Source organism: Pelophylax lessonae, assembly GCF_965119305.1.
Source record: "Pelophylax lessonae genome assembly, chromosome: 6".
NCBI lineage: Eukaryota > Metazoa > Chordata > Amphibia > Anura > Ranidae > Pelophylax > Pelophylax lessonae.
In genome coordinates this window covers 311,613,795-311,627,172 of record NC_138773.1, presented here as the reverse complement: position 1 = coordinate 311,627,172, position 13,378 = coordinate 311,613,795, and positions in this window count along the sequence as shown.

Sequence of the window (13,378 nt, the reverse complement as noted above, 5' to 3'; positions counted from 1 at the left end):
GAAGATATGATAAAATCCCATGTGCATCTCCAGCAGTGGGAAGGAGCAGTCGGGGTAAATATGGTGAAGCAGGGGCATAACTACAGGGGTTGCATGGGTTGCAATTGCCACCGGGCCCCATGCTCCAAGGGGCTTGTGCGGCTCCCCTGTACACCTGGATAGGAGGGGCGGCGGGGGCAGCATGTAGATAAATCACTGTCCTCCTTTTTCCTCCTGTAGATGCAGGAGGAAAATGGAGGAGATTGGTTCCTCTGTATGCTGCCCCCGCCACTCCTCCTATCCAGTTCACTTGTGTTCTGCTGTCTCTGGGCCCCTGTGTGCTCCCCTGGTCCCCCCCCCCCTGTGCTCCCTCCCCTCTCCTGCCGACTCCTGCAGGGGATGTATCACAATAGAGAACCAGGAAGGGGTTGGTAAATATGTAATTTACCAGCTCCTTCCTTTTCTGAATGGACATAGTCAGTGACATTGTAAAGAATAAACAAAATAAAATGATAAAAAATAATACAAATAAAATACCAAAAAATAAAAACTACTGACACCAGTGGGTGAACTTCCAGGATCGCAAAGGTCACACTTGCAACAGGGCCCTGGCATTCCACCACCGTGGGGAGGCCCCTAGATGGCAGGAAGGGGGCCCACTGCAGAACCTATGAAAGGGTCCCACTGGGGGACTGTAATAAAGGGCCCTGCTGTAATGATATCGTACCCTGAATGTCCTGCGCTGGGATACGAAAGCAACCATTTTGTGTTTCAGAGCTCAGCTGACACTTTTTAAAACCAAAAAGGTCATTCCTTTACCAGCCCCTCACCCCAGCTCCTTTTGGCAGTGTTAATTACCCCCTGGGTCGCTGAACATTAGTATGCACAGCTTCAAACAACTCTTATCTAAGCAGCAGACCGACCTCCTAGCCACTATGTCTCTTCCTGCTCAGAGCTATGTTGTAATCTGAGCGAAGCCATATGGCTAATAGGTCGTATAACAAAGCTTTCAAGGGCTCTGTTATTTGGGACACAGTTACACACAAAATCATAACTTTATACACAAGCAAGATATGTCTCTAGAAAGTATATATTTGAAAGCAAGATAAAATACCGATGGAATTAAGATCAAAAATGATCACATTCGTTGCTAGGGAAGACAAGCTAGCGATCAGATGCCTTACAGGTCAGAGGTTATTCCGAGGTAACCCGTGTTTAGTGTCTGTGGATCATACATTCACTGCCGGACAATAAAATATCAGTTTCAAGAATGTAACCATTACATATTTCGAGATATGAGTTCTGTTAATAATCTGTCGAAGCGGGAGGTGTCTTAGTAGTTTATGAGCCTCTGCGGGCCGCCCACGGCCCCAGCGTTTATTGGTCAAGTACTTCTGGTGACACCCCCTGGGGGGTCAGAGAAAAAGAGAGAGCTGATGGAGCTCTCAGTTCTCATCTTACCATCAAAGCAGAAACATCACGCTGGAGGACCGATCATGTTCAACTTCTGAAACTAAGATATTACCAGGACTTTTTGAATGCAAGTATTTCATTTCAAATTCTTATCTATTCTTCTAAATTTCTGAATTGTGTCTCTATTTCTTTGTAACCCATTTTTCTGTAAATATTTTTATTTGCACCAATCTTAACCTTTCTTATAATTAAACCTTATTTTGAAAAGTGTTAATTTTGTCTCTAAGTTCTTAAACGCAAACTGACCCAAAGAACCTGTCTCCTGAAAGAGCGCTATTGTTTAGGATAAATCATCTGAACATTCCTGTCTGAGGTGACAGTGTGTGTTACAGATGGTTATTCTAAAGTCATAATTGGTATTTCTAAAATTACGAGCGTCCTCTGGGCTCATTATAACGTAGAGGTGGTGGCAGAGAAAGGGTTAATTGTTTAATTAGCCCGGTGACAATCGCTCTCTGCTGGCAACTAGATTGTGGTCCCGCAAGCTGTACAATCTGTGTGCCAGGTGCTGCTGAGAGTGGCATTGTTACGCAAGTGACGGCAGGGTGTGAGACTGCCTGGTCTTTGGTCACGAGTTGGATGAGAAGGCCAGGGGTCTGATACCCGCCTCAGTCACACCCACAACGAGAGTAAAGTGCCCAAGGATCAGTGGGAAGAGCCCCAGGCTTGAAGGGAAGGGCCCCGGCCATGGGTCCAGGAGGCCCTTCATGCTTTCTTGCACCGGGGCCCTGAAGGCTCTAGTTACGCCTCTGTGGTGCAGTCTTTGTGGTGTGTAATAGATTCCATGTGAAATCCTAAATTGGATTAGCCTATCCCTTGTCGCTATCAAATGTTGGAAAGGGTATTCCCGGGAATGCTGATAGAAATCACGGGGCCCCATAAGGACTACCTGACAGCCCCCACCCCCAAGAAAATATTAAAGCGATATTTCCCTAAAAATACAATAAAATCATTATTAGCAGACACAAATACAACATAACTCTCAGAATTCCTGCTAAATCTAAAAGAGTTCATAAATAAAAATGAAGATGAGATAAAAAAAATATACAGGCTGGACGGTTGGAGCTCTGGGATCAGAGAGACAGAGGGAGAGAAACAAAGGTACAGGGATAACAAACTTAGGAGCAGAGCTAACATTAGAGCCAGCGCTGGGGAGGGGGGGGGCACACAGGGAGGGGGATTAGGGAGGGACCACTGTCTCTTTCTCAGCAGCTAAAAGCTGGTAGCAGGGAGGGGGGGGAGACCAGCTTTCAGCTGCTGGAGGAAAAGTTCTGCAATTGTCGTCCATCACTAATCCCCCTCCCTGTGTGGGCCCCCCTGTGTGCTCAGGCCCCCTACAAGTGTACCGGTGGTCCCCCCCTATCAGCAGCCCTGGGTATTCCACATATCTACCCAGTCCTCCTCGCCTAGATCCTGCTCCTCTGCCCGGCACAAGGCACACAACTTATCCAGACCTGAATGAATGGACAGCAATAAAGTGGAAATCCTGGATAGCAGTTTACTGGTTATCCCTATTCTTATTGAAGAATTATAGGCATAACTTTTTTTTTTTTCATTTTGGATAGAGTAAGGGTTATAATTAGAGATTGACCGATTATCGGCAACACCGATATATCGAGGGCTGATATGCACTTTCCCCGATATATCTGAATCGGCCTTTGGATTTACCGATAATCCCGATATTGCAGTGACGTCATTGCGTATGTTGCGACGCGCCTCCGCGCACTGGTCAGCTTCTGCGGCCTTCTTAGGCCGCCTCCCTCAGCCTCGTTACAGTGTGTTTTACCTGCCGCGGCCACACTGGAGTCTGCTCTGCAATGGTCGGGACAGTGAGTGATCTTCTACTAGTTCTTTCGAAGACCAGTCACAGACACAGTGCACATGTAACACAGCCGCCGCGGCCACCCACCACCCACAGCTGCCCAGTGCCAGCCAGCCACCCAGTCCCACACACCCACAGGCCTACCAGCAAGCCAGCCACAGGCCCTGCCTTACTGTACCTGCCTGCCACCCACCGGCCCTGGGCCTGTACCTGAAAGCCACCCACCACACAGGGTGCCAGCCAGCCAGCCACCAAAGGGTGCCAGCCACCCACCCACCACAGGGTGCCAGCCAGCCAGCCACCACAGGGTGCCAGCCAGCCACCACAGGGTGCCAGCCAGCCACCAAAGGGTGCCAGCCAGACACCTACCAAAGGGTGCCAGCCAGCCACCACAGGGTGCCAGCCAGCCAGCCACCACAGGGTGCCAGCCAGCCACCACAGGATGCCAGCCAGCCACCCACCACAGGGTGCCAGCCAGCCACCAAAGGAGGCCAGACACCCACCAAAGGGTGCCAGCCAGCCAGCCACCACAGGGTGCCAGCCAGCCACCCACCACAGGGTGCCAGCCAGCCACCCACCCACCACAGGGTGCCAGCCAGCCACCCACCATAGGGTGCCAGCCAGCCACCCACCAAAGGGTGCCACCCACTCATCACCACAGGGTGCAAGCCAGCCATTTTGTTTAAGCCTATATTAGTGTATTTTCAAGTTTCAATGCAGATGGATGGAGATAGAAAAATTAAAAGTGTGGTCTGAGACTATTTCTCTTCTCCATCTCCAGGAAAATCAGCAGCACTGTGCAACACTTGCAAAAACAATGTAAGCATGGGATCAATAACTGCAAAAACCAAAAATATGTCTAATTTTTGGGCCTATCTAAGAGTTCATCATGTTGAATTGTATAATGCAGGACAGAAAAAACAAAATGAATCACAAGGTGAATCATCCCTATCCCAGGCAACAATAACAGATATGTTTCAGAAAAAAAAACAGATTGCAAAAATCAGATGGAAGATCACAACTGCTGGACAGAGTAATTATTGAGATGATGGTCTCTGATAACCAGCCATTTACAATAGTGTCTGACTGAGCCAAGGTACACACTGAAGAGTGACAAATTTTATCGAACTGAAATGCTGCAAAAGATTCACCAAAAGATCGTTGAGAAAGTAAAGGCTATGCTGAAACCAGAGAATGCTGGCAACTCATTCACGACTGATTGCTGGTCAGAACAAACAGAATCACTAATGAGTCTTACATGCCACTTCATTGACAGCAGATGGACAAGAAGTCATTTGGTGTTGAATACAAAAGTGATGCAAGGATCCCACACTGGGGAGTACATTTGAGAAATGTTTCTAGGCATGCTAGAAGAATGGGGAATCACCAAAGACCGAGTGATGCTTGTGCTGCGAGAAAGTGGAGCGAACATGGTTAAAGGTATGAGACTTGCTGAAGTGTCAGACCTCAGTTGCATGGCACATACCCTCCAACTTGTGGTAAATGATGGTCTGTCAAACCAGAAAGCATTGCTTGACATTATTAGCATGCTGAAGAAGTGTGCAGGCCATTTCCACCATTCTATTCTTGCCAAGCAGCGACTGAGGTGCATTCAGGAAGACCTTGGCCTATCCAAAAACAACTTGATACAGGCTGTTCCAAAACGATGGAACTCAATGCTACACATGTTACAAAGGATGCTGGAGCTGAAGCGAGCTCTCACTATATATTCTGGTAAATATAGACTTGGAAGACATTCTTGTCCTACTGCTGATCAGTGGGACATAGTAGCCAACATTATTGAGACGCTCGTACCCATTGAGGAAGTGACACCAGGGCCGGCCTTTGGGGTGTGCGAGCTGTGCGGCCGCACAGGGCTCCATGGGCAACAGGGGCACCGTGCAGCCATCACAGCTCGCAGTCAGTTACTCACAGGATGAGACTCGTCTGACGAGACACAGCTGGTGCTGCCAGGGCAAGTCCCCCTGCCCTGGGGCTGATTGAAGATCAACACGGCACTGGCACCTGAAAAAAAAAATGGCCGTGGCCGGCCTGACAGGTACACTGGGCATGCGCCACTGCCGCTCAGGAAAGCCCGTACATGCTCGGCTATTCTCGTGTAGACGGCGCATGCGCGGTGACGTGTTGGCGCCAGGCTGCGCCATTTTTAAATGCAAAGCCAAGGCGCCTCACCAAATGGTAAGTGAGACCCCTCCACCGCCCCTGCATCTCCTCAGGAGATGCAGTGCTGCAGGCATGGTACAGGAGATTCTCCAGGAGAATCTCCTGTACCATGCCCGCAGCACTGCATCTCCTGTACTATGCCCGCAGCACTGCCTCTCATGTACCATGCCCACAGCTCTGCATGTACCATGCCCACAGCCCTGCATCATGCCCGCAGCCCTGCATCTCCTGCACCATGCCCGTGGCCCCTGCACCATGCCCGCAGCCCCTGAATCTCCTGCATCATGCCCGCAGCCCCTGCATCATGCCCGCATCCTCTGCATCTCCTGCACCATGCCCGCAGCCCCTGCATCTCCTGCACCATGTCTGCAGACCCTGCATCTCCTGCACCAAGCCCGCAGCCCCTGCATCTCCTGCACCATGTCTGCAGACCCTGCATCTCCTGCACCATGCCCGCGGCCCTTGTATCATCCTGGGCTTTGAGTGGGGATCTCTGAATGATGACTGCAGCTTAAGGCATGATTCAGATATCATTATTTTCTGCCAGCGATTCCCTTCACCGTAAGAACAATCATAGCGACAGTTCAGCGGCCTGATTCTTCTTACAGGCAGTGGGAGAATATATTTCTCTTACGTCCTCCGACAGTCGCCGCCCCTTCATATTCGTCACAATAGGGTTATTGACCTTTTCTCCGTAGGAGTGGCTAGACAACAGAATATGTTAATATCAAAGCTTTTAGCATACCCCTACCCCAGGGGGTGGTCCCCTCAGTCAATACCCTCCTGCTTCCTGCATTCCTACCTCAGTTTCAATTGTCTAGCTCAGGAGTAGGTTAGACGTTTCCTGTGCTGGGGCTTTTCAGTCTCAGCTTCTTTTCTCTTTTTGATTTTATTTGGAGTTTTTTTCTCTTTCTTTACTTAGCTGTTTATTTTCAGCTCTAGTTAGGTCTTCTGATGAAGATGATCGTGCGGTGCTGGGTCTCGGGCTGGCCTCCCTGGTTATCCGGGGTTCAGGGCCAGTGGCTTCCCAGCCTGCCATCGAGCGTTCAGCTAGGTTTCCCTGGCAAATATGAACGACCCATCCCTGTCCGCTGCGGGGATGCTGCGGTGAGGTGGCTACCTCACTGGACGCCATGCGGTTTCGCACCGCAATTCCACTGCGTCCTGGCTGCGACTCTCCCTGTCCTTAGTGCAGCGGTTTGATCGCTTGTGCAGGCTCCCCACGCCATCCGGATGGTAAGTGTATTTCTGTGTGGGGACCTGTCTGTCTTGGGTGTCAGTCTGGGACTGTGGGACCCTGCATGTCTGTGCATAATGTTGAGCTCCCTGTCAGTATAGCTGCTCTCTGTGGGCTGCAAGGGGGGGGCTCTCCTGCTCTGCTCTGTGTAACAGGCTGTGTGACATGCTGTGTGCTGTGAAGGACATGATTGTGAGACATGTTGTGGGCATACTGTGCGGCGACCGCTGCTGCGGTCCGCCATTTTTTTGTGACAGTTTTGTGGTAGCCGATCCTGTGTGATGAGAGCGCCGTTTTGGCGCCAAACGCCGCCATTTTGGCGGCGATCACGCGGGTCACATGTCAGTGTTTCTGCCTCTACAGCCTCGGCCGGCGGCCATGTTTGTGTAGCCTTACATAGGCTTTATGAGGGCTGTCAGTCTCGCATCACTTCCTTTTGCTCTGAGGACAGCGATCGATGAAGAAGCAGCCTGTGTGACCTCTCCAGGTTTTACCTTCCATTCCTGTATTCCTTGCCTTTGTATTCCTAGCCCGGTGGGTCAGTGTGTTTTGTGAGTGCGGTGGGCAGCGATCGCCGCGACCTTAAAGGGGCAGTACTCCTTTTTTTCCTAAGTTACCCGGGCAGGGATTCTCAGGAAAGCAAGTTTCCTCCCTCCTTGGTAGGGGGCCAGGGGGCTGCTGCTGCTTCCCCCGAGGGGGCTGATCTGGCTACTATTGTGGCTAACCTTGCTGCTCAGGTGCAGATGCTGGTGGCTGATCGATCCACAAAAAGGCCCAGGGTGTCCATTTCCTCTGATTCAGAGGGCGATGGGGATGCTATGGCTGGAGTGCCCTTCTCAGGGTCTCGTTCTTCTCTAGACCTTGCGGGGTCTGAAGGGGAGCCTGAGGTGGAAGGGGTTGATAATTCTCCCCCTGGCTCGTCTGAAGAGCTTGCACTCATGGATGAGTTGGTTACTTCTATAAAACAAACGCTGCATTTGGAGGATGAACCATGTCCTCCTGCTTTGATGTCCTCTTATGGGACGCAGAGAAAACGCAAAACGTCGCAGGTTTTTTCCTTGCTCTACGGAATTTCAGCGCGCTGTTGAGGAGCAATGGCGCAACATAAAGAAGCCTTTTGCTGTGTCGAGTAGGTTCAAGCTGCGTTATCCTTTTACACCAGCTAATGATGAGCGTTGGTGTGTGCCGCCTCAGGTGGATCACGCGGTGGCGATTTTGAATAAATCCACTGCGATTCCTGCTGAGGATACCCTGGTGTTCCGGGACCCTACGGACAGGAGATTGGAGTCTCTGGCCCGTCACTCTTATACGGTTGCGGGCTCTATGCTGAAGCCTATTTTTGCTTCCATTATGGCAGCCCAGGCTATTGCCGATTGGACGCAGGTGCTCAGGCGCACTCTGGTGGCTGACTCTGCTTCGCCGTCGACATTGGCTATGGTGGATCAGATTCATCAGGGTGTCATGTATTTGTGTGATGCGGACCTAGATATGGTCCCTTTGGCTCCGCGTCTGCAGATTGTGGCGGTGTTGAACCGTCGCCTGATCTGGCTGAAATGTTGGTCTGTTGACCAATCTTCTCGCAAGACTTTGGCTAATTTGCCTTACGCGGGTTCTCGCCTTTTTGGCGAATCCTTGGATACTCTGATCAAGGGTGTTTCTGGGGGTAAGAGTACTCTTTTGCCGCAGACTCACAAGTCTAAGTTTGTTCGCGGTAAGAAGAATGCTTCGTTTAGACCCTCTCAGCACTAGAAGGGTAAGCCCTTCAAGGGACAAGGCTCCCAGAAAAAGCCGGGGGCAGGTAAGCAGAAGTCCGGCCAGTCCGGGTCCGCTGCCCATAACAATGCGGCCTGAAGGGACGCCCTCACCCAGTTCTGGGGTGGGGGGAAGTTTGCTCGGTTTTCTTCAACCCTGGCTGGCCCGCGTTCGGGACAGGTGGGTTCAGGAAATTGTTCGATCTGGATACAAGATCGAGTTTCTCTCTCGGCCGGCGGACAGATTTTTTCCCTCAAATCTTCAGCTGTCTCCGGAGCGCTTGCGGGATCTGCACCTGGCGGTGCGGGACCTGCGGGCTCAGGGAGTGGTGATTCCGGTGCCTCATCGGGACAGATTTCGGGGATTCTATTCAAATCTGTTCACTGTGCCCAGAAAGGAGGGCAAGGTACGTCCGATTCTGGACTTGAAAGCTCTGAACCGCTTTGTGCGGGTTCGCAAGTTCCGCATGGAATCCCTGCGCTCGGTGGTGGCTGCCCTGGTTCCGGGGGAATTCATGGCCTCCATCGACTTGAAGGATGCGTACCTTCACATCCCCATTTTCGAGGGTCACCAGCAGTACCTGCGATTCGCCATTGCGGAGGATCATTACCAATTCGTGGCGTTGCCCTTTGGTCTCGCCTCGGCTCCGCGGGTTTTCACCAAGGTGCTTGCGCCGGTTCTGGCTTTGTTGAGAGCCCAGGGCATCTCGATCCTGGGGTATCTGGACGACATTCTGGTTCGGTCTGCGACCAGTCAGGGCCTGGTGAACGACCTGTCCGTCACGATGCAGACTCTGCAAGAGTTCGGTTGGACGATAAATTTTCCAAAGTCGACGCTGTGTCCATCGGTTCGTCTTCCTTACCTGGGAATGATCCTGGACTCTGTTCAGGCGAAGGTCTTCCTACCGGAAGACAAGCTCCGGAAGCTTCAAGAAGAAGTCGGGTCCCTCAGGGACTTTCAGTGCTCGTCCCTCCGGACGTGCATGAGGTGTCTGGGACTGATGGTCTCTGCTTTCGTGGCGATACCCTTTGCCCAGTTTCACACGCGGGGTCTCCAAAGGGAGATTTTGGCCAGGTGGGACGGACAACCGCAATCTCTGGATCTCCAGATTTCGTTGAGTCATCGCACCAGAAGGGACCTTCTGTGGTGGCTCCAGTCCCCGGCGGCGTCGGGGGGCAAGTCCTTTCATCCTTTGTCGTGGACGGTGATCACCACGGATGCCAGCCTGTCGGGCTGGGGTGGTGTTCTGGGCGTTCTGTCTGCCCAGGGAACTTGGTCGGAGGAGGAGTCCTCCCTTCCGATCAACATTCTGGAATTGCGAGCAATATATCTCTGCCTTCGGCGTTGGTCGGACAGGCTGCAGGGCCGTCCGGTTCGGGTGCAGACGGACAATGCCACAGCGGTGGCCTACATCAACCACCAAGGGGGCGCCAGGAGTGCGCCAGCTGCTCGGGAAGTGGCCGACATTCTGTCTTGGGCCGAGACGCACGTCCCGGCGATATCTGCTGGTCACATTCCGGGGGTGGAAAACTGGCAGGCGGATTATCTGAGCCGCCAGACCCTGGACCAGGGAGAATGGTCCCTTCACCCGGATGTCTTTCTGATGTTGTGCGAGAAGTGGGGGTCCCCAGATGTGGACCTGTTCGCGTCTCGTCTGAACAACAAGGTGGAAAGGTTCGTGGCAAGAACGCGCGATCCTCGGGCAGACGCCTCAGACGCGTTGGTGGCGCCCTGGCATCAGTATCGTCTGATGTATGCCTTTCCACCGATTCAGCTGCTGTCCAGGTTCCTTCGGAGGTTGGCCTCGGAACCGAAAACGGTGATTCTGGTGGCACCAGACTGGCCTCGCCGGTCTTGGTACGCAGACCTCGTGAATCTGGCGGTCGACGCTCCATGGCGTCTGCCTCTTCGAGACGATCTCCTGTCTCAAGGGCCGATATTTCATCCTGCTTTACAGTCGCTGGCTTTGACGGCCTGGCTGTTGAAACCCAGATCCTGAAGGATAGGGGTTTTTCCCCTGAGGTCATTCACACTTTGATTAAGACTAGAAAGTCCTCTTCGGGGAAGGTTTACTACCATACTTGGAAGGCCTATTTTGCCTGGTGTGAGTCCAGGGGGTATTCCCCTCGTTCATACTCGGTATCAAGGGTGTTGGCTTTTCTTCAAACGGGCGTGGACCAGCGTTTGGCGTTGGCCACGATTAAGGGTCAGGTTTCTGCTCTGGCCGTTCTCTTTCAGCGCCCTGTGGCGTCTAATTCTTTAGTTGGCACCTTTGTTCAAGGGGTGCGGCATCTGGTCCCTCCTAGGAGGGAGCCTTTGCCTCCATGGGACCTGAATCTTGTTCTGTCCGTGTTACAACGGGCTCCCTTTGAAAAAATCAGGGAGATCTCGTTGTCTATGTTGTCCAAGAAGGTCGCTTTTTTGGTGGCAATCACCTCGGCTCGCAGGGTGTCGGAGCTGGCTGCCTTGTCCTGCAGGTCTCCGTATTTAGTGGTTCACTTGGATAAGGTGGTCTTGTGTCCTAACCCGTCTTTCCTTCCGAAAAGGATTTCGGAATTTCACCTCAATGAGGACATTGTCTTGCCTTCGCTTTGCGCAAAGCCTAAACATCCAAAGGAAGTGGCTTTGCATTCCTTGGATGTTGTTCGGGCGATCAGGGTTTACCTGTCATCGACTGAATCCTTTCGCAAGACGGATTCTCTCTTTGTCCTTCCAGAGGGGCCTTGGAAGGGCATGGCGGCGTCGGCCTCTACCATCCCCAAATGGATCAGGCAGGTCATTGTACAGGCCTATGCTTTGAGGGGGAAAGTTCCTCCCATGCCTGTGAAGGCGCACTCTACAAGATCTCTGAGTACGTCTTGGGCCTGTCATCATCGGGCTTCTGTGGCCCAGGTGTGTAAGGCGGCGACTTGGTCGTCCGTTCACACCTTCTCAAAATTCTACAAGGTGGATGTTCAGGCATCGGCAGATGCTTCCTTTGGCCGTAAAGTTCTTAGTGCGGCAGTGCCTTAGGGTCCTTTGTTTGGGTCCTTGGCTGTTGGGGTATTTTTACCCCTAGGTTACTTGTTCTTTCCTGGGTTGTTGCTCCTGTTAAGCAAGTTTTTTTCATGTTGCCCAGTTGGTTTCCTTCCTTTGGTAAGGTTCTTTTCTCTGATGTGGGTATTGCGTTGCCTTAGGCGCGGCTGCTTTTTTTCCCACCCCTCATGTCTACACTGCTTTGGGATGTCCCTATTGTGACAAATATGAAGGGGCGGTGACTGTCGGAGGACGTAAGAGAAAACTGAATTTTTGTAAAATCTTACCTGTAAAATTCCTTTCTCTGAGTCCTCCGACAGTCGCCGCCCCCGCCCCTCTTTTGGGGTTTTGTTTATGTACTCTACTGCTATGCTACTGAAACAGAGGTAGGAATGCAGGAAGCAGGAGGGTATTGACTGAGGGGACCACCCCCTGGGGGTGGGGTATGCTAAAAGCTTTGATATTAACATATTCTGTTGTCTAGCCACTCCTACGGAGCAAAGGTCAATAACCCTATTGTGACGAATATGAAGGGGCGGCGACTGTCGGAGGACTCAGAGAAAGGAATTTTACAGGTAAGATTTTACAAAAATTCTGTTTTTTTCCTCTTTGTGTATGTTTAGGTAACCAGGGGGCGAGGGGTGAGGTTGGGGGGGTGGACGGGGACAACAAGATTAGCTCGCACAGGGCGCCTAAACACCTAAGGCCGGCACTGAGTGATGCTAGAGGTGAGTCATTACGACTCATCTGTGTCCTCTGTCTTCCCATGTGTGAGAGTGCTGAAGAAGATGCTTCTTTAACGGGAAGGACCCAACACACATGGCATTAAAGCATGTAGGCAGGCCATGAGGGACAGCCTCGCCAAACATTTTGAGAAGCATGAGGAGAATAAAAATGTTCTGCTTGCATGTCATGGCTGACAGAAGAGATTCAAGTTCAACAGAAGGTGCAGGAGGTTCTTCCTGACGAAAAGAAAAGTCAATAAGAGAAGGCTTCTGATGTGAAAGAGCAGGATGCAGGAGAAATATGTCCAAAAAGACAACGGACAGAAGAGAAAATTCATTGCGGTGAAATAGATGCAATGTTCAGCGTTTTATTGGGGGCTCATGCGGAGGATTCTTCTCAATCGGCAATAATGACCCTGGATGATGAACTTCATCTCTATTTGAAGGAACCAGTAATTGACAGAAAAAGTGATCCTCTTCAGTGGTGGAAAGAAAATGAGGCACGCTACAAAAAACTTGCATCTCATGCTAGAAGATACCTTTCTGCTCCTCCTTCCTCGGTACCAAGTGAGCGTGTTTTTTTTTAGTCAAGTGGCAGTGATTTATGAAAAGAAAATAAGCCATTCAACCACATCCCGCCCGCCCTATAGCAGATTGACGGCGGGATTGTGGTTGTATTATCCTGACCGGATGTCATATGACGGCAGCAGGATAATACGCTCTGCGCGCCCTACGGGGGCAGTGCCGATCAGTGCCGCCTATCAGTGCCCATCAGTGCCCACCAGTGCCGCCTATCAGTGCCCATTAGTGCCCATCAATGCCGCCTATCAGTGCCCAGCAATGCCGCCTATCAGTGCCCACCAATGCTGCATATCGGTGCTACCTATCAATGCCACATATCAGTGCCTATCAGTGCCGCCTATCAGTGCCGCCTATCAGTGCCACCCCATCAGTGCCACCCCATCAGTGCCTCCTCATCAGTGCCTGTCAGTGCAGTCTCATCAGTGCTCATCAGTGCAGGAAAAAACATATTTATTTACAAAATTGTATAACATAAACAAAAAAACTTTTTATTTTTTTTCAAACTTTTCTGTCTTTTTTTATTTGTTTAGCAAAAAGGAAAAAACCCAGAGGTGATCAAATACCACAAAAAGAAAGCTCTATTTGTGGGGGGGAAAATTACATAAATTT